General features: G+C 45.0%; 1 protein-coding gene across 1 annotated transcript in view; it reads right to left on the bottom strand.

Moving 5' to 3' along the window:
* LOC126203093 (protein still life, isoforms C/SIF type 2) overlaps positions 1–21,097 on the bottom strand; it is a 582,152-nt gene that overhangs the window by 479,363 nt on the left and 81,692 nt on the right. The gene's annotated exons all lie outside the window — the stretch shown is intronic.

Below are 21,097 nucleotides of genomic sequence, written 5' to 3'. Positions count from 1 at the left end.
GCAATTAAAACCTCTAAACGGAAGTTTTCAGGGTTATTTGATCAATTTGCTCTAACTGTCAAGAAGAAAGCGTTTCGTCTACCAACTCATCGTTACTCCGAATAACATTCCGAATGGTCTTCGCAGAGAGAGAAGGAATTAAAAGTAATTTGGAGATGGACAGTCGTCAAACTCGTGTAATTCCTGTCGACTTGACTCTGCAGCGTAACTACTCAACAGGTGTGAGAGCAGAGGCAGCCGAATGTTGGCAACACTGGTGGGATTCCCCCTGCGGCAGGGACGCATTTCGGCTGGGAATCCCCGCGAGACAGCTTAAGCCGCAGGCCTGGTCTACTTGCGGTCCCCTCCCCTTGCCCCATTCCGCGGACTGCCGCCGAAGACGACGACAGCGCACGAGAATGCTGGCGGGTGGGTTGGGTGCATTTGAATTGCAAAAGCGCCTGTCGGACCGCCTTCCTCGGACGGCGTGAGCCGCTACATGACCCTCCAGGGAGCAGGCCCGCGCGCCCGGAAGAAAACCCGCCGCTGTCGCGACTCAGATCTGGCAGGCAGGCAAGCCTTAGGCCTGGCAGAGATTTACCGTCGAATATCGTTTCCGCAGCTAAGCCGTCCCGAGCAGGCGCCTTTCCTTCAAAGGATTTACCGTGACAAGACTGGAGTTGTTTACAGCGAAATGGTTTCGTCTACGTAGGTCAGGCAGCAGCGACATCCGTACTGCGCAAGTCAGAATATGATCACATAAGACTGGCTACTGGATTTTCTTAATCATACACCCAACAAACTGTTGGCAATGGTGAAGTATAACATGGTCGCAGTAAGGAGTGTAATGTATTCGGTGTTTGAAATTGTAGAATTTGTACTCTCTAATCGCGCGTATTAAATTATATATACAGGGTGTTACAAAAAGGTACGGCCAAACTTTCAGGAAACATTCCTCACACACAAATAAAGAAAATATGTTATGCGGACATGTGTCCAGAAACGCTTAATATCCATGTTAGAGCTCATTTTAGTTTCGTCAGTATGTACTGTACTTCCTCGATTCACCGCCATGATTTCATACGGGATACTCTACCTGTGCTGCTAGAATATGTGCCTTTACAAGTACGACACAACATGTGGTTCATGCACGATGGATCTCCTGCACATTTCAGTCGAAGTGTTCGTACGCTTCTCAACAACAGATTCGGTGACCGATGGATTGGTAGAGGCGGACCAATTCCATGGCCTCCACGGTCTCCTGACCTCCACCCTCTTGACTTTCATTTATGGGGGCATTTGAAAGCTCTTGTCTACGCAACCCCGGTACCAAATGTAGAGACTCTTCGTGCTCGTATTGTGGACGGCTGTGATACAATACGCCATTCTCCAGGGCTGCATCAGCGCTTCAGGGATTCCATGCGACGGAGGGTGGATGCATGTATCCTCGCTAACTGAGGACACTTTGAACATTTCCTGTAACAAAGTGTTTGAAGTCACGCTGGTACATTCTGTTGCTGTGTGTTTCTATTCCATGATTAATGTGATTTGAAGAGAAGTAATAAAATGAGCTCTAACATGGAAAGTAAGCGTTTCCGGACACATGTCCACATAACATATTTTCTTTATTTGTGTGTGAGGAATGTTTCCTGAAATTTTGGCTGTACCTTTTTGTAACACACTGTATAGTGTAAGGTGGGGTAAATCCGACCGGACGGGTAAACACGACCGCCCTGTGTGAGGAACGGAAAAGCGGAGCGATTTCGCATTAGTGTTACCATATAGACCATCCGAAATAACGAAAATGTCAACTTGACAGCTTTGACACATTTGACATTTAGACACTCAAAAGACAACAAGTGTATTTGCGATTGTTTCAATTTAATTTTTGTGCAGATTTCATCACTAGATTTACCTTATTAAATACAACGATCGCAGAACAAACGGTAAGTGATTTTTGTAGTGCATTTAGTGACCTATTCAATGTATGTATCGTTTTTGTTGGAAATTTCGTGTAAATTGTTTCTATGTGTGTTAAAGGTGTGTGTGAAATCTTATGGGACTTAACTGCTAAGGTCATCAGTCCTTAAGCTTACACACTACTTAACCTAAATTAACCTAAGGACAAACACACACACCCATGCCCGAGAGAGGACTCGAACCTCCGCCGAGACCAGCCGCACAGTCCATGAGTGCAGCGCTAATCCCACGGGGCTGTGTGCTAAATGAAAAATGGCATGGCGGGGTGAATCTGACCGCATATTTTTATCGTTTATGTGTATGGAATTATTTATTTACTTAAACAAAGTGAATTTTTGTTTATTTTTAGGAAAATGGTACCAAATTACAAACGAAAAAGCACAAAACGCAATCAAAACGATATTCGCCGAGAGTTGCTGCAATGCAAATGGGAATGTCTTTACGAGCTGTCGCTCGTGATTTTAACATTCTAAGATCGTCATTGCTGTTGCACAGCCGTGCAATGACATCGTCTTTTTTCAATCAAAATTTACTTTCATTTAACTTCCAATACATTTAGTACTCCAAATATTCTTTTTTTTTAAATAAATTTTGTTCATTTATATAAAAAAACATAATTGCTTATAATTATTTCCCAATAAAACCGTTCATTTAGAACTATTTTATGCAAATTCAGCCAAACAAAACTGGACGTTTCTCAAAATACGGATATCTCAAAAACTATTGATGGTATAATAAAAATATTTTGCGAAAAGTTGCTCCTTTCTATTACCTATAATTTAACGTATATAATGTTAAGATCCGACCTCGGATAAGCGTTTTATAGCCACAAGAAATTACTAGGTCGGATTTACCCCACCTTACCTCCCACAGTACGAATACATTCGTCGGGTTTTCCTCTCTTGCAAACTGTGGGAGTTCCTTACAATCTTAATAGTGATACGGAGTGATGGTGTGGGTCAACACAAGTGAGGTCGGAGTTAGTGAGAGAGAGAGAGAGAGAGAGAGAGAGAGAGAGAGAGAGAGAGAGTGTGTGTGTGTGTGTGTGTGTGTGTGTGCCATTGTTTTTAGCATTTTTACCCATATTCGTTTAACATTCGTAAGGGCGCTGATAGCCTCGCCACTGTGCGCCCATACACCCCAAAAATAACGACAATGTTAATTATGGCCGGCCGGTGTGGCCGAGCGGTTCTAGGCGCTTCAGTCTGGAACCGCGTGACCGCTACGGTCGGGCAGTGATGTGTGTGATGTCCTTAGGTTAATTAGGTTTAATTAGTTCTAGGTTCTAGGCGACTGATGACGTCAGAAGTTAAGTCGCATAGTGCTCAGAGCCAGATGTATACAAGGTGAACATTAATAAAACCGACAAACAGCAGAGACGGATTCCTGACTGGAAAATAGAGGAAGAAAGGTTCCATGAACATATATCCGGAAATGTATCGTTGCCACAGTAGATGACGCTGACGAATGACGGTTGCTATGGCCACATGCCGTGTGTTCCTTGTGTCTTGCAGGCTCTGTAATTGACGCAACGTACTGTACACAGCAGAATGGTCTGCTATTCATGGCGGGAACAAGTCGAGATGGTGTCTGTGTACGGCCGAGCAGATGGCCGAGGGGCAGGCATTGGTGCTCCAAATCTGGTGTACGCACAGTCCTCCACCTCCATGTTCGTCTTTCTGAAGGATCCTATCATCACACAAACGCCCAAAAATGGCTTGAAATGTTCTGTGATGTGGTTGGGGTCTGTGAGGGCACATGTTTTGGTACAGCCGCACTGCCTCTTGACCATTTCCATCTGCTTGGCCGCACACAAACACCGTCTAGCCTTGTTTCCGACACGAATACCTGACCATTCTGATGCCTGCGTCAACCACACAGTCTGCAACGCACAAGTAACATATGGCATGTCGTCAGAGGAACTGTCATTCGTCAGCGCCATCTACCTTGGCAATGATGCATTTCCGGAGACATGTTCACAAGACCTTCTTTCCTCCATTTCCAGCCAATAATTCGTCCCTGCAATTTCTCGGTTCACCCTGTATAGCCAATATCAATATCAATTTCGTGTGGCCTGGTGCAAGTCTTTCTATCGGACGTCACTTCGTTGACTAACACGTCCATAAAGGACTCCAGAGAAAGGGGAAATCAGTGTAATCTGGAATCCGAAGCAAGTGTTGTTTTTGACGAATCCTCACATCGTTGACAGGTGAAGGCTAGACTAAAACGAAGACTGAAAAATCCGTGGTTCGACCGAGGTCCGATCCCGCGACCTTCCGGTTTCGAGGCACGCGCTTTTCCGCTAGACAGCTAGGGTCAACATATATATATATATATATATATATATATATATATATATATATATATATATATATATCCCTTCTATAAGTTCTGATCAATGGGTTTGCGAGTACAAAACTATGTGATATATAAATATGGCCATATCTTGACTTAGCAGCTTAAATTTTTCATACCATCAAGGGTCCATGGATCTCAGTATGAAGCAAAGATTTCAGTTTGATACCTCTTCCCGTTCCTGAGAAAAACAAGTCTCAACAGTCGAACAGGCAGACAGATAGACACAGACGAACACCGAAGTGATTATATAAGGGTTTCGGTTCCGCTAAATTAGATATGGAACCCAAAAAGAATGTCAGGTATAAGAGGTAGTAGAGCAACGTTACGAGAAAATCCCAACAGTTAAATATAATACTAAGGCTACATTCCTGTGTTAGTAAACTGATACGAAAACAAATTTTTGTAGCCAGGAATAGTAGCTCCAGAAAATACAAACCATGATGTAACTGACAGACAAACAAGTGGACGTGACCTGTAGGTCTGAACCAGCGTCAGCATACTGCGCTTGCTGATACGCTATGAGACAGGCGACTGGAGAAGCTCGGCCCTAAGTGTCGCTCGGTGCATGCAGTTTACAGAGGATAAAATACAATAATAAAAACATGCAATGTCAGATGTTAAGTACATAGAGTAATGGAACTAAAAAAAATGGCTCTGAGCACTATGCAACTTAACTTATGAGGTCATCAGTCGCCTAGAACTTAAAAGTAATTAAACCTAACTAACCTAAGGACATCACATATATCCATGCCCGAGGCAGGATTCGAACCTGGGACTGCAGCGCCTAGAACCGCACGGCCACTCAGGCCGGCAGTAATGGAACTGGCCAATGTAATTAAGCCTACGGTAAAATATTAATTTTTATAATTATTAAAATATATGTTCTCACGGCCGGCCGAAGTGGCCGTGCGGTTAAAGGCGCTGCAGCCTGGAACCGCGAGACCGCTACGGTCGCAGGTTCGAATCCTGCCTCGGGCATGGATGTTTGTGATGTCATTAGGTTAGTTAGGTTTAACTAGTTCTAAGTTCTAGGGGACTAATGACCTCAGCAGTTGAGTCCCATAGTGCTCAGAACCATTTTTTTTATGTTCTCACAAATATATATACTGCATGCTTAGTGTAATGTAAAACGCCCAAGAGAACAACATACTCAGTTATCAACTATATATGCAGTGAGGAGATTAGTACATTTTCTCCGGCGTAAGCCTCTCTCCCAGAGTCTTCTGTGTGCTTCGGAGGTACATAAACGAAGTAGTGCTGTAATCTGTGTTTTTGAGACTGAAACGATCAGTGTACTAAATGTAAATTGAGCAAAGCAGTACGTAACTGTGGTTACAAAAACATCGAAATTGCTGAAAAGGAGTTTATTGCGTCATTTCCGAGGGAATTAACGATCGTCATAAGAAGGGGCTGAGTCGTTCAGCGCAGAATTAGAGGTTCTTAAAGTTGCGGAAATCCAAGCTCGCCTCATTAGTGAATAGCTGGCATAAATCCCTTCTTCCAAAGAAGTTCGACAACAGGCGCGTTCGTTACGTCGTTATTTTAGATTAAGAAAAGAGATTCAGGTCGCCTAAAGAGGCTTAAACGTTTGGAAGTTTTCCCTCTCCGGTTTAGCTCCCATGTATGTACTGGGAGGGTTAGGGGGCGGTTGAAAATGAGGGGGGGGGGAGGAGAAATGAGGAGGGGGAGAAATGGAGAGAGAGAGAGAGAGAGAGAGAGAGAGAGAGAGTACGGAGTTATAAGGGAGGAGACTAGTAAGTCCTAATGAATGACTATCGTTAGCGTTCTAAGGAGCAATTCCTTTAATTGAATGTCGCTCTTGCAAGCGAGGCCAACTTCCTGGCTACCAGATATTTGTGCCAAGCGGAGACGAGCTTCTGGATGGCAGTTTAATACAGTTGCAGAAGTACGGCGCCAAAAAACGAGCATCAACTTCGGCGGGGCAAGAGCAGATTTCTCATCACGTAACGCCGCATGATCACGGCGTGTCGTCTTTCGGCAGCCCACTCCCCGACCTGGAAATCCACTTCTCAAATTACGGACCGCTGATGGAAGGCAATCCGCAACGCGTCTTCTGGATGACCTGCGTTAAGCATCAACCCGACCGACAACTTGCAGATTTTCATACTGCGTTCTATAGAACAGCTACGCTAGGAAAGCTGTACTGAAGAATTTAGTTTCAAGACATTTCAGACAATACAATGCTGTAATCGAGCTGGCCTCACGACTAGAGCTAAACGATATTTCATAGGATGTATTTGTTGTTCTGTATAAATAAATAAAGAAAGTATATTATTAGCACCGTTACATCCACAACATACTATACCTCCTTGGACTTCTTGTTTTTTCGTGTTTTCATGTTATTCTGGTGTTTTTACGTTTTTAGTTACATCACACACATACTGCGTCAGTATACACAGTTTGATGTTGCTTGAGAAAAAAACCAAACTGATGGCGTAAGATGAAAGCATATTTTTTACTTTTAATCACTAATGAAAACCACCTCAGCTACATAATTACACATTTATTGTAGTAGACTGTGGGCAGTCTTGTGTTGTTCAGTTTCGAATGACGGTGGTTCGCAAGCAGTGTGATTAGTCGTGTAGGAGTGACAATATTTTAAGTTTTCTTGTCGTCTATAAGGGCGTTGTCCTCGTCGGTCGTGTCTTTTCGGTCATTTTTGTATCAAGTATTGCCTCGCGTTAGTATTCTGATGTACTGTAAACTCGTGTCTTGTTAGGCTACGTATGTTAGTGTAATTTTATCTAGTACAAGTTATGGGTTGGTTTACGATGACAAAGCTTCTCCTCGTCCGTCCCCTATTTTAATTAAAACTAAGTTTGGCTACGTTTATTATTAAATGATAACTTTGAACTATGTTCAGTAAATCCTCCAGTACATCCCATACCCCATCACCCACACTCCTACCGTATCACTCTGTGTATCAAATTTTGAGAGACCCCCAATGACAATTTATATTTACGTAACGCAATGCTCCTAAAAAACATTCGAGGACGTAGAGAATATGAATGTAAGCAATTACCCAATTAATTTTATTATTATTATTATTATTAATCCCTCCGCGACTTCTTTTCTGGTGCCAACTTCATCATCTCACACGCTACTTCGTTGAAACTGGTAATCTATTTAGGAGTTGGACTCATCATCAGATTTAAAAATTATGGCAGTAACACTTAGGCACTGTAAACCCGAAACAGGATATCAGCTTTAATAAAGTTGTATATGTCCAAGACACTGAATTTTATAATATAATATCATAAAAAGATCAACGGTGTTCTCTGCAGGTCCAAACGGCCTCATTTAGCATCCTCAGTTAATTGTTTACTATATTTCATTCAGTCTTCCTCTACAAATTTGGTATTAAGTTTCTTAGGACCCAAACTGCTGAGGTCATCGGTCCCTAGGCTTACACACTACTAAATCTACCTTAAACTAACTTAAGCTAAGGACAACACACACACACACACGCACACACACACACACACACACACACACACACACACACACACACACACGCACACAACCATGCCCGAGGGAGGAGCCGCACGAACCATGGCAAGGCGTCTCGGACATCGTGGCTACACCCCGCGGCTTCTTCTGCATATTTTCCCCTGTACCTAAAGTACCACGGAAGTTATTTAATTGAGGTGTCAAAACGTGTCCTATCGTCCCATCCATTCTTATTATCAAGGTTTTCCACATGTTTTTCTCCTCGCCGATTCAACAAAGAAGGTCTCTATTTCTTACCACTCCATCTAATTTGCATCATACTTCTACAGCACAATATCCGAATGGCTTCGATTCTCTTCTTTTCCAGTTTTCTCATATTCCACGATTCATTTCCGTACAGTGCTTTGCTCCAAGCGTACTTTCTCAGGAATTTATTCCTCATAATAAGACCGACGTTTGATACTGGTAGCTATTCTTTCCCTAGTCTGCCTGTTAGGTCGTATTTATTTCGTCTGTAGTGTGTTATTTTGCCGCCAAGGTGGCAGAATTCCTTCACTATTTCCACTTCGTGATCGAAGTTTATGATATTTTGATGTTAACTACTCTTCATTGCTTTCGAATTTGCTCGGTTTACTCTCTACCCACAGTTTGTGTTCATTAGACCACTCCATCTAACAGATATTCCAAATTTTCGCCATTTGAACTCAGGGGAACCTCATCAGAAAACCTAACGATTAATGAGCCGCAAATGAAACTATCATTCGTCTAATTTACGTCCAACCACCCACCTGACGGCCACCTGGACGGTGAGATATGTGTAATCCACATGCATGTACTCGTAGTTAAGAATTCCCCTGTTCATCTATTGCTCAGAAGAGAGAAACAATTCGTTTTTCATAACTTTAGATAGCATTATTGGGAAAAACAGCGACCTGTTAGTTAAGTAAAATTAGTAAGAAACAGTCTCGATCGCACAGACATTTATTAAAGGTATGGACCGGTTTTGGCCTCTGGTAGAAGGTCATCTTCAGGTAAGGCACTGTAAGGATAAAAATTAAAAGTGCTGATTTACATAGGGATTTCTGAAGACATTTAACAGAACATATGTTGGAATGATGCATCGTAATCTATCTGGATGACAATATTGAGGCTTGGAACAGCTGTGCTGGCTACAGCCAGAAAAGTGCTGCTGATGGCTGACCAGCCACGGGTTAAATAGAATGAAAGAGGGTGCGCATGCGCTACCTGACGTCAACGATAGCTGACGCGAAGCTGTTTACATGTCGTATGTTAAGACTTTGTGGTGTTCGTACTGTAAGACCTTCGGTACACACACCATCAGATTATTTGACTTGTCGCTGTAACGAAGTAGGCGAGTGTTAGCAATATGTCTCGTGGTCTTATCGTGGCGTGTTTATCTTCTGCCGTTAGGTCAGACGATAGAAATGCCACTTGCACGCTTAGAGTAGCACATTGACGGTGACCAACTTTAAACAGAACTTGATTAACTTTCACACACATTTATTAAAATAATAAAAAGCATAGACATTACGTAACTTGATTCTGGATGCTGTTTACAATTGACAATCTGAAGTCCCTTTGGTCTTGGTACGTTAATCTTATTCTCACATATCTCTGATACTTGACAAAGTGTCTATTCATTTATCTTCATGGCTATGTACAGGAATATGGTAATCTCATTAGGTGCAGACTGAAACTTGACTATTGACTGGTACAGACTGGTGCGGACAAATGCAGACTGGTACAGACTGGTGCAGACTAATGCAGACGGACTAATCGGAGGTCTGTACACTCGTTATAATACCTCGCGCGTTCAGGGATCACTACGCGAGTGTGATCCGTGAGGAAAAAAGGTTCTAGGTTAGCAGCAATCTCATTGGCTGCGTTACATAATAATACGCGGATCGGCGGAAGCAGAATTTGGTCCATCTCTAAGGCAGCGCCATCTCGTAGTGCGGAGATGGACGAGCGCTGCACCTGCGCTGTTGTGCTTAGCAGGGCGCGCTTTAGTGGGAAAGTTCTGTACGCGCTGACTACGCGGAACTATGTACACATCAGACTTGGACGTCCATTTAAAATGTATATATAGGTTCCAGATCACCAGGCTTTGCACCATTGTCACGGTTTAAATATCAAACCTCTCCACAGTGTCTCAGGAAATGCGGGCATGTGACACTGTTGATGGTGATCCATCCGTCGGATCATCATCATCATCATCATCATCCAACGCAAACATTACATTACAAACAGTACATGCAAGTAGTTTTACAAGATAATGTTTTAATGTAGCATGTTGCAAATAAAAAAACGCTATGGATGTCGTATACATTAAAATCAGTTTTATAAACATTAAATGATAAGGCAACGTAGTAGGCTAAATTGAAACCCAGAAGGCCGTCTGGAGGCAATAGTAAGCATACGGCTTTCTGGGTTACAATTTAACCTATCACGTTGGGTTATTATTTAATGTTCTTTATCCGTTTACGGTAAAATGTATGCAGGTTTTTAAAAACGGACGTTCAAATCTTAACATATGACATGTAAATTGCTTCCCATTGGCCATCATTAACATATGCGGCCCACGAGCGCCCTCTTCCACTCTATTTTACTCATGACTGTTCAGCCATCAGCAGCAGTTCTGCGACTGCGACCAGCACAGCTAGTGCAAGCGTCATCATCGTCAGCCTGATACCTAACAATACATTGTTTTAACGTATATTCTTCCTAATGTTTCCTGACTTCCCTATGTAAATCATCACTTTTAATTTTTGTCTTTACAGTGCCTAGTACTAGAGGCCGAAACCAGTCGATATTTTTAATAAATGCTTGTGTGATCGAGACTGTCTTTTACTAATTTTAATTTGTGATTTCTGAAATGCGATACCTCACGAACGATCTAACTCTCATCAGCTGTTGCAGAGGAGATCCTAGGATGAGACCTCCTTTGTCAACTGTGAAGTTATACACTCCTGGAAATTGAAATAAGAACACCGTGAATTCATTGTCCCAGGAAGGGGAAACTTTATTGACACATTCCTGGGGTCAGATACATCACATGATCACACTGACAGAACCACAGGCACATAGACACAGGCAACAGAGCATGCACAATGTCGGCACTAGTACAGTGTATATCCACCTTTCGCAGCAATGCAGGCTGCTATTCTCCCATGGAGACGATCGTAGAGATGCTGGATGTAGTCCTGTGGAACGGCTTGCCATGCCATTTCCACCTGGCGCCTCAGTTGGACCAGCGTTCGTGCTGGACGTGCAGACCGCGTGAGACGACGCTTCATCCAGTCCCAAACATGCTCAATGGGGGACAGATCCGGAGATCTTGCTGGCCAGGGTAGTTGACTTACACCTTCTAGAGCACGTTGGGTGGCACGGGATACATGCGGACGTGCATTGTCCTGTTGGAACAGCAAGTTCCCTTGCCGGTCTAGGAATGGTAGAACGATGGGTTCGATGACGGTTTGGATGTACCGTGCACTATTCAGTGTCCCCTCGACGATCACCAGTGGTGTACGGCCAGTGTAGGAGATCGCTCCCCACACCATGATGCCGGGTGTTGGCCCTGTGTGCCTCGGTCGTATGCAGTCCTGATTGTGGCGCTCACCTGCACGGCGCCAAACACGCATACGACCATCATTGGCACCAAGGCAGAAGCGACTCTCATCGCTGAAGACGACACGTCTCCATTCGTCCCTCCATTCACGCCTGTCGCGACACCACTGTAGGCGGGCTGCACAATGTTGGGGCGTGAGCGGAAGACGGCCTAACGGTGTGCGGGACCGTAGCCCAGCTTCATGGAGACGGTTGCGAATGGTCCTCGCCGATACCCCAGGAGCAACAGTGTCCCTAATTTGCTGGGAAGTGGCGGTGCGGTCCCCTACGGCACTGCGTAGGATCCTACGGTCTTGGCGTGCATCCGTGCGTCGCTGCGGTCCGGTCCCAGGTCGACGGGCACGTGCACCTTCCGCCGACCACTGGCGACAACATCGATGTACTGTGGAGACCTCACGCCCCACGTGTTGAGCAATTCGGCGGTACGTCCACCCGGCCTCCCGCATGCCCACTATACGCCCTCGCTCAAAGTCCGTCAACTGCACATACGGTTCACGTCCACGCTGTCGCGGCATGCTACCAGTGTTAAAGACTGCGATGGAGCTCCGTATGCCACGGCAAACTGGCTGACACTGACGGCGGCGGTGCACAAATGCTGCGCAGCTAGCGCCATTCGACGGCCAACACCGCGGTTCCTGGTGTGTCCGCTGAGCCGTGCGTGTGATCATTGCTTGTACAGCCCTCTCGCAGTGTCCGGAGCAAGTATGGTGGGTCTGACACACCGGTGTCAATGTGTTCTTTTTTCCATTTCCAGGAGTGTATTTTCCCCCAGGCGCCGGCGCAGTCATATTTAGAGGAACGCCTCGTGTTAGTGGTGCTAGCACAACGACGCGAGTGAGCATCGCCTAGTGGCGGGGCGCTCGCGTTGCTTCATTATAACCGTCAGCCGCACACCCCGCGCCGCCTTCCGCTGCGGAGTCGTAATTAAGACGGAACGGCGCGCTGTCGCTCGGCTGGAGCGCACGGAGTCTCCGGCACAAAGCCGCTACATCTGGGCCGGCGAGCCCGTATCCGGAACCCAACAGCCATCCGGCGCCATATCTGCTCCCAGACTAGTTGTGGGGAGCGCCCCGCTTGTCGTGTCCAACCAGCGGAGCAACGGCGTCAACTTCAGGAGGGGCCGTCCACGTTCTAAATTCGAGCTGCACACTGATGAGCCAGAACATTATGATCACCGTCGCTATACACTCGTCACTTGCCGAGGAATGGTCCGCTCCGATAGATGAGTGCTGCCGGCAAGGTAGCTCAGCGTGTTCGGTCAGAGGGTTAGCTACCCTCTGTAACAAAAAACTGAGTGAACAGATCAACGGACAATCTAAATGGGTGTCATCGGACGTCCGCCCCGAACAAATTCAACGAACAATATAGAACAAAATGAGATTACAAAAAAAAAGTACTTAGCGTGACGGATTGCCGTGCTACGGGCCCGGGTTCGATTCCCGGATGGGTCGGGGTTCTCCGCTCAGGGACTGGGTGTAGTGTTGGTTTCATCAACATTTCATCACCATCCGGGGCGCAGGTCGCCCAATGTGGCGTCCAATGTAATAAAACCTGCACCAAGGCGGCCGGACCTGCCCCGTAAGGGGCCTCCCGGCAAATATCGCCAAACGCTCATTTCCATATCTGGCGAGGAATGACTGCTAGTCAAAGCACGGTGCATGTAGTATCAGTGAGCTTGCTGTCTGTGTGTAGAATGAAGAAGGCGCTCGGTCTGTCTGAGATTCAAAAATGGTTCAAATGGCTCTAAGCACTATGGGACTTAGAACTAGTGAAACCTAACTAACCTAAACACATCACACATGCCCGAGGCAGGATTCGAACCTGCGACCGTAGGAGCAGCGCGTTGAGGACTGAAGCGCCTAGAACAGCTCTGCCACAGCGGCCGGCTGTCTGATACCGACCGAGCGCCGATTGTGATGACCCGGAGGCTCGGCACAAGCGTTTCGGAAACTGCACGATTTTTCGGGTGTTCGAGCAGTGCTGTGGCGAGTGTCTTCAACACGTGGCGAAGCGGATTCGAAAAAAAAATCCAGACGACCTGGGGTCAGGTCGGACGTCTTAGGCTGGAAAGACTGGTAAAACAGGACAGCAACTGAGGTGAAAGTAACATCATACTTTAATGCTGAGCAGCGCAGAAGTGTATTTGATCACACAGTGCACCGAACAATCCTAACGATAGGCCTCCGCAGCCGACGACCCAAGTAGGCCCCAATGTTGAGACCACGATATCGGCAACAACGTCTGAAAGTGTCAGAGCGTTACTTGGTCTAATGAATACCGATATCTTCATCATACCGATGGCAATGCGCGAATCCGTCATCCTCCAGAGCAACAGTTTCTTGACATCTGTACCGCGGGACGTAGACGAGCTGGAGGCGACTCCATTATGCTCTGGGGAACATTTACGTAGGTGTCCATGGGTCCAATGGAGCTCGTGAAACGTACCATGACAGCCAAGGAGTATCGTACACTGGTTGCAGACCACGTACACGCCTCCATGATGATCATGTTTCCCGACGGCAATGCCATTTCTCAACAAGACAATGCACCGTGTCACAAGGCCAGGAATGTGTTGAAGTGGTTCGAGGAACACACTGGGAGTTCCAATTTATATGCAAATCGCCGGATCTCAACCCGACCGTACACATCTTGGATATGATTTAATGCAGCGTCAAAGCTCATTCCCCCCCCCCCCCCCCCCCTCCCGTTATTTACGGGTATTAAGTGACTTGTGTGTGCAGATCGGGTGCCAACTCCCTGCAGCGACTCACCAAGGCCTCATTGCTTCCATGCCACGATGTGTCCTCGCTGTTATCCGTTCCAAAGGAGGACATACCGGCTGTACGGAAGGTGGTCATAATGTTCTGCTCGTTGTATGTTGGTATGCTCGTCACGAGCGGCGATGGGAAGTTATGACGTCGGAACAGCTGATTTGTGTAGGTGATGACGTAACCTTGTTTTAGTTTCGATTGCAGGAGTAATAGGAAGAATTTAACGTAGCTACAACTTTACCATACTAGGTGCTAGAGTGCAAACGAACTGAATTTTCAGAGGAAAACGCTGTGACAGCAGGGGTAAATACAGACTTTAGCATACCTGTTGTTATGCCGGCCGGTGTGGCCGTGCGGTTCTAGGCGCTTCAGTTTGGAACCGCGTGACCGCTACGATCGCAGGTTCGAATCCTGCCTCGGGCATGGATGTGTGTGATGTCCTTAGGTTAGTTAGGTTTAAGTAGTTCTAAGTTCTAGGGGACTGATGACCTCAGATGTTGAGTCCCATAGTGTTCAGAGACATTTGAACCATACCTGTTATTGAAACTTCCTGGCAGATGAAAACTGTATGCCGGACCGAGAGTCGGATTCGGGACCTTTGCCTTTCGCGGGCAAAGGTCCCGAGTTCGAGTCTCGGTCCGGCACACAGTTTTAATCTGCCAGGAAGTTTCATATCCGCGCACACTCCGCTGCAGAGTGAAAATCTCATTCTGGAAACATCCCCAAGGCTGTGGCTAAGCCATGTCTCCGCTATATCCTTTCTTTCAGGAGTGGTAGTTCTGCAAGGTTTCGCAGGAGAGCTTCTGTAAAGTTTGGAAGGTAGGAGATGAGGTACTGGCAGAAATAAAGCTGTGAGGACGGGGCGTGAATCGTGCTTGGGTAGCTCTGTTGGTAGAGCACTTGCCCGCGAAAGGCAAAGGTCCCGAATTCGAGTCTCGGTCCGGCACACAGTTTTAATCTGACAGGAAGTTTCATATCAGCGCACACTCCGCTGCAGAGTGAAAATCTCATTCTGCATACCTGTTGTTGATGTACGCTGTCGGGAAGAATGTAACATATTCAAGGACTGTGTTCAGTGGCACCAGGGTATAATATGTGCTTACTGGGAGGTTGGTAGTGATTCATTTGTCGCAGTCATCGACTATCAGATAGCACTCAAGAGACCTGTATGTTCCCCCCTCCGTTTTTTCTCTGGAACCAATAGCTGAGCTGGGTTTTGAGGTGAACATGATTGCAACATTCATTCTAGGTTACAAACAAGCTCAACCGATGAGTAGGTACTCCTAGTGAAGAACTTCAGCCGTCTGAATAGGGTTACATTGAGGGCCTGTGGGAAGCTTATGCGTTAACGGATTGCTGTACATGTTCGGCACAATGTATCGGTCATGTGTCGCTGCTTTTAGCAATTGTGTGTTGAGCATTCCCACATCCTATCCTGCGCTCCGACGTGAGTATTTTTCAGCTGATTCCCTTCTTTTCCATGCTGCAGGAGGGTGCGCTGCTTACACACTCCTGGAAATTGAAATAAGAACACCGTGAATTCATTGTCCCAGGAAGGGGAAACTTTATTGACACATTCCTGGGGTCAGATACATCACATGATCACACTGACAGAACCACAGGCACATAGACACAGGCAACAGAGCATGCACAATGTCGGCACTAGTACAGTGTATATCCACCTTTCGCAGCAATGCAGGCTGCTATTCTCCCATGGAGACGATCGTAGAGATGCTGGATGTAGTCCTGTGGAACGGCTTGCCATGCCATTTCCACCTGGCGCCTCAGTTGGACCAGCGTTCGTGCTGGACGTGCAGACCGCGTGAGACGACGCTTCATCCAGTCCCAAACATGCTCAAAGGGGGACAGATCCGGAGATCTTGCTGGCCAGGGTAGTTGACTTACACCTTCTAGAGCACGTTGGGTGGCACGGGATACATGCGGACGTGCATTGTCCTGTTGGAACAGCAAGTTCCCTTGCCGGTCTAGGAATGGTAGAACGATGGGTTCGACGACGGTTTGGATGTACCGTGCACTATTCAGTGTCCCCTCGACGATCACCAGTGGTGTACGGCCAGTGTCTCCATTCGTCCCTCCATTCACGCCTGTCGCGACACCACTGGAGGCGGGCTGCACGATGTTGGGGCGTGAGCGGAAGACGGCCTAACGGTGTGCGGGACCGTAGCCCAGCTTCATGGAGACGGTTGCGAATGGTCCTCGCCGATACCCCAGGAGCAACAGTGTCCCTAATTTGCCGGGAAGTGGCGGTGCGGTCCCCTACGGCACTGCGTAGGATCCTACGGTCTTGGCGTGCATCCGTGCGTCGCTGCGGTCCGGTCCCAGGTCGACGGGCACGTGCACCTTCCGCCGACCACTGGCGACAACATCGATGTACTGTGGAGACCTCACGCCCCACGTGTTGAGCAATTCGGCGGTACGTCCACCCGGCCTCCCGCATGCCCACTATACGCCCTCGCTCAAAGTCCGTCAACTGCACATACGGTTCACGTCCACGCTGTCGCGGCATGCTACCAGTGTTAAAGACTGCGATGGAGCTCCGTATGCCACGGCAAACTGGCTGACACTGACGGCGGCGGTGCACAAATGCTGCGCAGCTAGCGCCATTCGACGGCCAACACCGCGGTTCCTGGTGTGTCCGCTGTGCCGTGCGTGTGATCATTGCTTGTACAGCCCTCTCGCAGTGTCCGGAGCAAGTATGGTGGGTCTGACACACCGGTGTCAATGTGTTCTTTTTTCCATTTCCAGGAGTGTATAAAACGAATTCTGTAGAACAGTATAGTTCTCACAATTTATATACTTTGACATGTTTATGTACTTTGATACATATAAACAAGAAACAAGCACGCATAACATAATACTCACACAATATAGTTTGCTTTACGTTTTTTCTAAATATTTTGGTCGTCGAGAACGCCTGCCTTATGATTTTTATTTAAGTAAAAACGTTTCATTGAATTTCCAATATTTACTGAATTTGCAGAATGTCTGAGTAGGCGTGAAGTGCCCGCAATGCAGAGGCTGGCGTCATAAGTTTTATTGGTGAAAAAATGCTGACTGAAAACGTAATAATTCTCTGGTGACCTAAAAACCGTTGCCGTGACCGAAGAACGATTGTTATGTTCACTACGTGGGTTAAAACTTTATTACGCTTTGTATCGGATATTACGTGCATATTTCATCTGCATAAATACAGTAAATTTGAACCTCTGTATTTCCGTAACGGATAATGACATCCAAAAAAGTTGCAAGGTTCTGCGAGAAAGAACATATGGTAGATATTTCGAAGCTTTGTCATGAATAGAAATTACTAAAGTGTCCATCCCCACAAGTAGTACTTTGGGTACCCAAAAATCATGGTTTTTCGGGGTTTTCTCAGGAAGCGCCTATGAACTAATGGTGCTTTTATAAGCCGTCAAGATCACATATAATGCAAAAGAAGCAGCTGATTTTCTCAATTTGCTTGAACTGGAGAAATGTGTAACGTTTAAATTTAGTCCCTGTATTGTAGGATAGAGTATGACCATTCCTCCAATACGTATGCAAATAGCCGATACGGCAAGCGCTATTCAAAACACTTATTCCCTTATTTCTGTGATAAATAGAACCCTAATTATAACCATCTCAACAATCGCATTTTCATGCCCGGGCGTCGGGCACGAACCGAAACTGTTGCGGAATTTCATGAACCTTTCTGAAACGTGCTGTATTTTACATCATGGCTGCTACTATGCACGTTTTAGTCATTTTTGTGATATGATCTGAACTGTGACAATTCAGTGATGGAAGGTGCGGTGAATGCTGTAAGCAACAACGATTGATTGAGACAATTGCTTTTTCACACTTCTAGACATGAATGGTAATACTAAATTATATTACCGCAGAACGATTGTATTTGTATTAGTTTTTAACATTTATGTCCTCAATAATCTAAAAGTATTATATTTATTGTCAATTACCTGACTTGTGTTTGTGATCGGTACCAGTTTCTACTGACTCTGGGTACACTAACTTAATTATTTTTTCATCATCAAACGGTCTTTGCTGTATCCAGGGGCAAAGAGATTTCAAGCAGTACAGACAAGTAAAAGAGGTTGCCTGCACTGCAGGAGTAAGCGCGGGCCCACACATAGTTCCAGTCGAGATTAAAGACGGTACTGCCGTTGCCGCATTGTTTTGCTTCGCAGGTCACGTGGCAATATTAGAGCGTGTATTTAGGTGACTGCACGGTCTGGCGATAGTAGAGGGAGGTGCGAAGTCAACTCGAGTTCAAATGGATTCACTCTTGGAGCCGACCTCCTGCCAGATAGTACAACGAACACCACCTTTCATCTTCGACGGTTGAAGCTCGCTCATCAAATTCATCGCTCAACGAACTTCTTGAAAGGGTACGTTAACTTGATCAGGACGTTGATACTAAGTGATAAATAATGAAATATCGTGTCTTACGTCTCTGCTCTTCAGAAGGTTGCTACCGACATAATATTTAATGCGTACTTAGTGGGGCGGCTGCGTGGTATGTACATAAAATGCCAATAAGACCAAATGTGAAATAACGTCTTCAGTATATGTTCTTTATGTTAATTGTCAAATACGGTAGTAGTTACTAGGTATCGGCTTTCGCCCATGATATCTCTGCAGTAAGTCCTAATACCACGTGTAACTGTAAACAGAAAAGTGCACGAACACACTGTACGGTTCACTTATGAGAATAATCTGCAGCACCTTGCATATTGCTTCCACAGATAAGGGATCGTACAGTGCCCTCTAAGAACCCACTTTTAACATTTTCCATCTTTGAATGGGAGCTGAAAAAACTGTAGTAATAATGTGGTAAAAATACTTCTTGCATTACGTACACTTGATTTGTGCTGCTCGTGAAGTACATAGCTCAGCATCAAAAATAAACTTCCAATAAGGACAGCAACCAATATTATGTTAACCAGCAAATACATCAACATATGGTCTCGAAAGCTTCAAAAATTTTATATCATAATTTTGCTTATTGTTTGTATTTGTCTAGTAATAACAAAGTCACTTGTTTAATTCTCGCTAGAAGTAATTTTTTACTTTTATTTATTATCGAACGTGAATATCAACAAATACTAAATCATAATATTTTGATTTTTAATTATAATCTCACGAAAACAATTTGAAATTCGATACAGGCATAGGAAATGCCTTGTTGTTAAATGAAAGGTTATACATCACAGTAAAAATGTATACTAAAAATAAACAAGTATTTTACTCTCTCTCTTGTTTCCCATTACTGAAGCAAATTTTGGTTAGTTGTGAATATTGGCATTGTCATTCCATCAGTAGTTAAAAATAAAAAAAACAGTTTTTTAAATTGACACTGTGACTGTTAATTAATAATTTGATTGATAATAAATATAGAATTTAAATAAAAATAAAAAGTTACCCCAGGGAGAATCGAACCAACGACCTTTTTATTGCTAAATTAACACTATGCCGTCCGGCAACAACACCGTGGTGTCCTGAGCATAGTATCGCGCAGTGGCCGGTGACAGCAAGTTAGTATCTTTTGTATTCTGTTGGTGTTTTGTTTAGGTAACAATATGTTACACACGTCAACAAGTGTTTTGTTTTTATAAGTACTTGTGCCCTTTCATCATGGCGGACAAAAGAGACAATAGGATTATCTACGATGAACGCGCGGTCGTACTGTCTGACGTTCCGGACGACTTGGCCGATTGGAAGAAGACATTGGATTAAAAAAAAAAAAAAAGAAAGTGAAACAGAATCGTAGGAAGATAGTGAAATACGTCCAAGAAGAATTCTGCGAACGCTACGGTTGCCAACTGTTTCGACTGAATCAGACGAAGAAAGTGCACAGTGATCAGACTTTGATTTACCGAGGACCAATAATAAATTTTAAGGTTCCCCGGATCCAAACATATTTCCCAAAGATACACGGAGCATAGAGGATATCGTACAATTATATATTGGGAACGATCTATTTGAATACATTAGCAACGAAACCAAACAGTACTAAAGTCAAAATTGCAATAGAAGGAAACTGGATTTTAAAAATGCCAAATTTGTCGATGTTACGGGACCCGAACTTAGAAAATGGTTTGGGCTTTCTATCCTTATGGGAATTGTAAGAAAAGCAAAGATCAATGATTATTCGTCAATGAATCTGTTGATAGACACACCGATATTTCGCAAAACGATGTCCCGCAACCGATTCAGACAAATATTATCATTTTTACATTTTTCCGACGGCAACAATAAACTGAATAATGCCGACCGGCTTATCAAAGTGCAATTCGTAATTGTTTATTTTTCCAAAACATTTTAAAGAAACGTTTAATCTAAGTCAAAAATCTCAATTTATGAAGGAATGATACCGTGGCGTGGACGGTTAAATTTTAAAGTTTACAATCCGTCGAAAATTACGAAATACGGCATACTCATTCCGATACTATGTGATTCGAGTACGGGATACATTTTCTCATTCGAGATGTATTCCGGCGCTGGACAGCCTATAGAAAAAACAGTGATGGAACTATTGACACCTTCTGATGGAAAGTGGCATCACCTCTGCATGGGTAATAATTATAACAGTGTACAACTCGCAGAGAAGTTACTTGAGAAGAAAATTCGAGTTTGTGGAACGATACAGCAAAATAGAGGATTTCCGGAAAATTAAAGCTCGCGAAAGTCAATGTGTTTGAAGCTTGTCACAACGGAAAGGTGACAAGCGGCCGACGACAAGCCACGTAATCCGACTTAGCGCTGCCGGCGCCAAGCGATTGAATTTGTACGAGACGTGCGGACGCCAAAGTGTTAATAAGTTACCGAATCAGCTACCACCGAGTGTGTTAAACTACTTCAAACGTTTTGGA

The sequence above is a fragment of the Schistocerca nitens genome, chromosome 9 (genome assembly GCF_023898315.1).
Source record: "Schistocerca nitens isolate TAMUIC-IGC-003100 chromosome 9, iqSchNite1.1, whole genome shotgun sequence".
NCBI classification, from domain to species: domain Eukaryota; kingdom Metazoa; phylum Arthropoda; class Insecta; order Orthoptera; family Acrididae; genus Schistocerca; species Schistocerca nitens.
The sequence above is the reverse complement of the archived record's forward strand: the minus strand, read 5'-3'. Positions and strand labels throughout refer to the sequence as shown.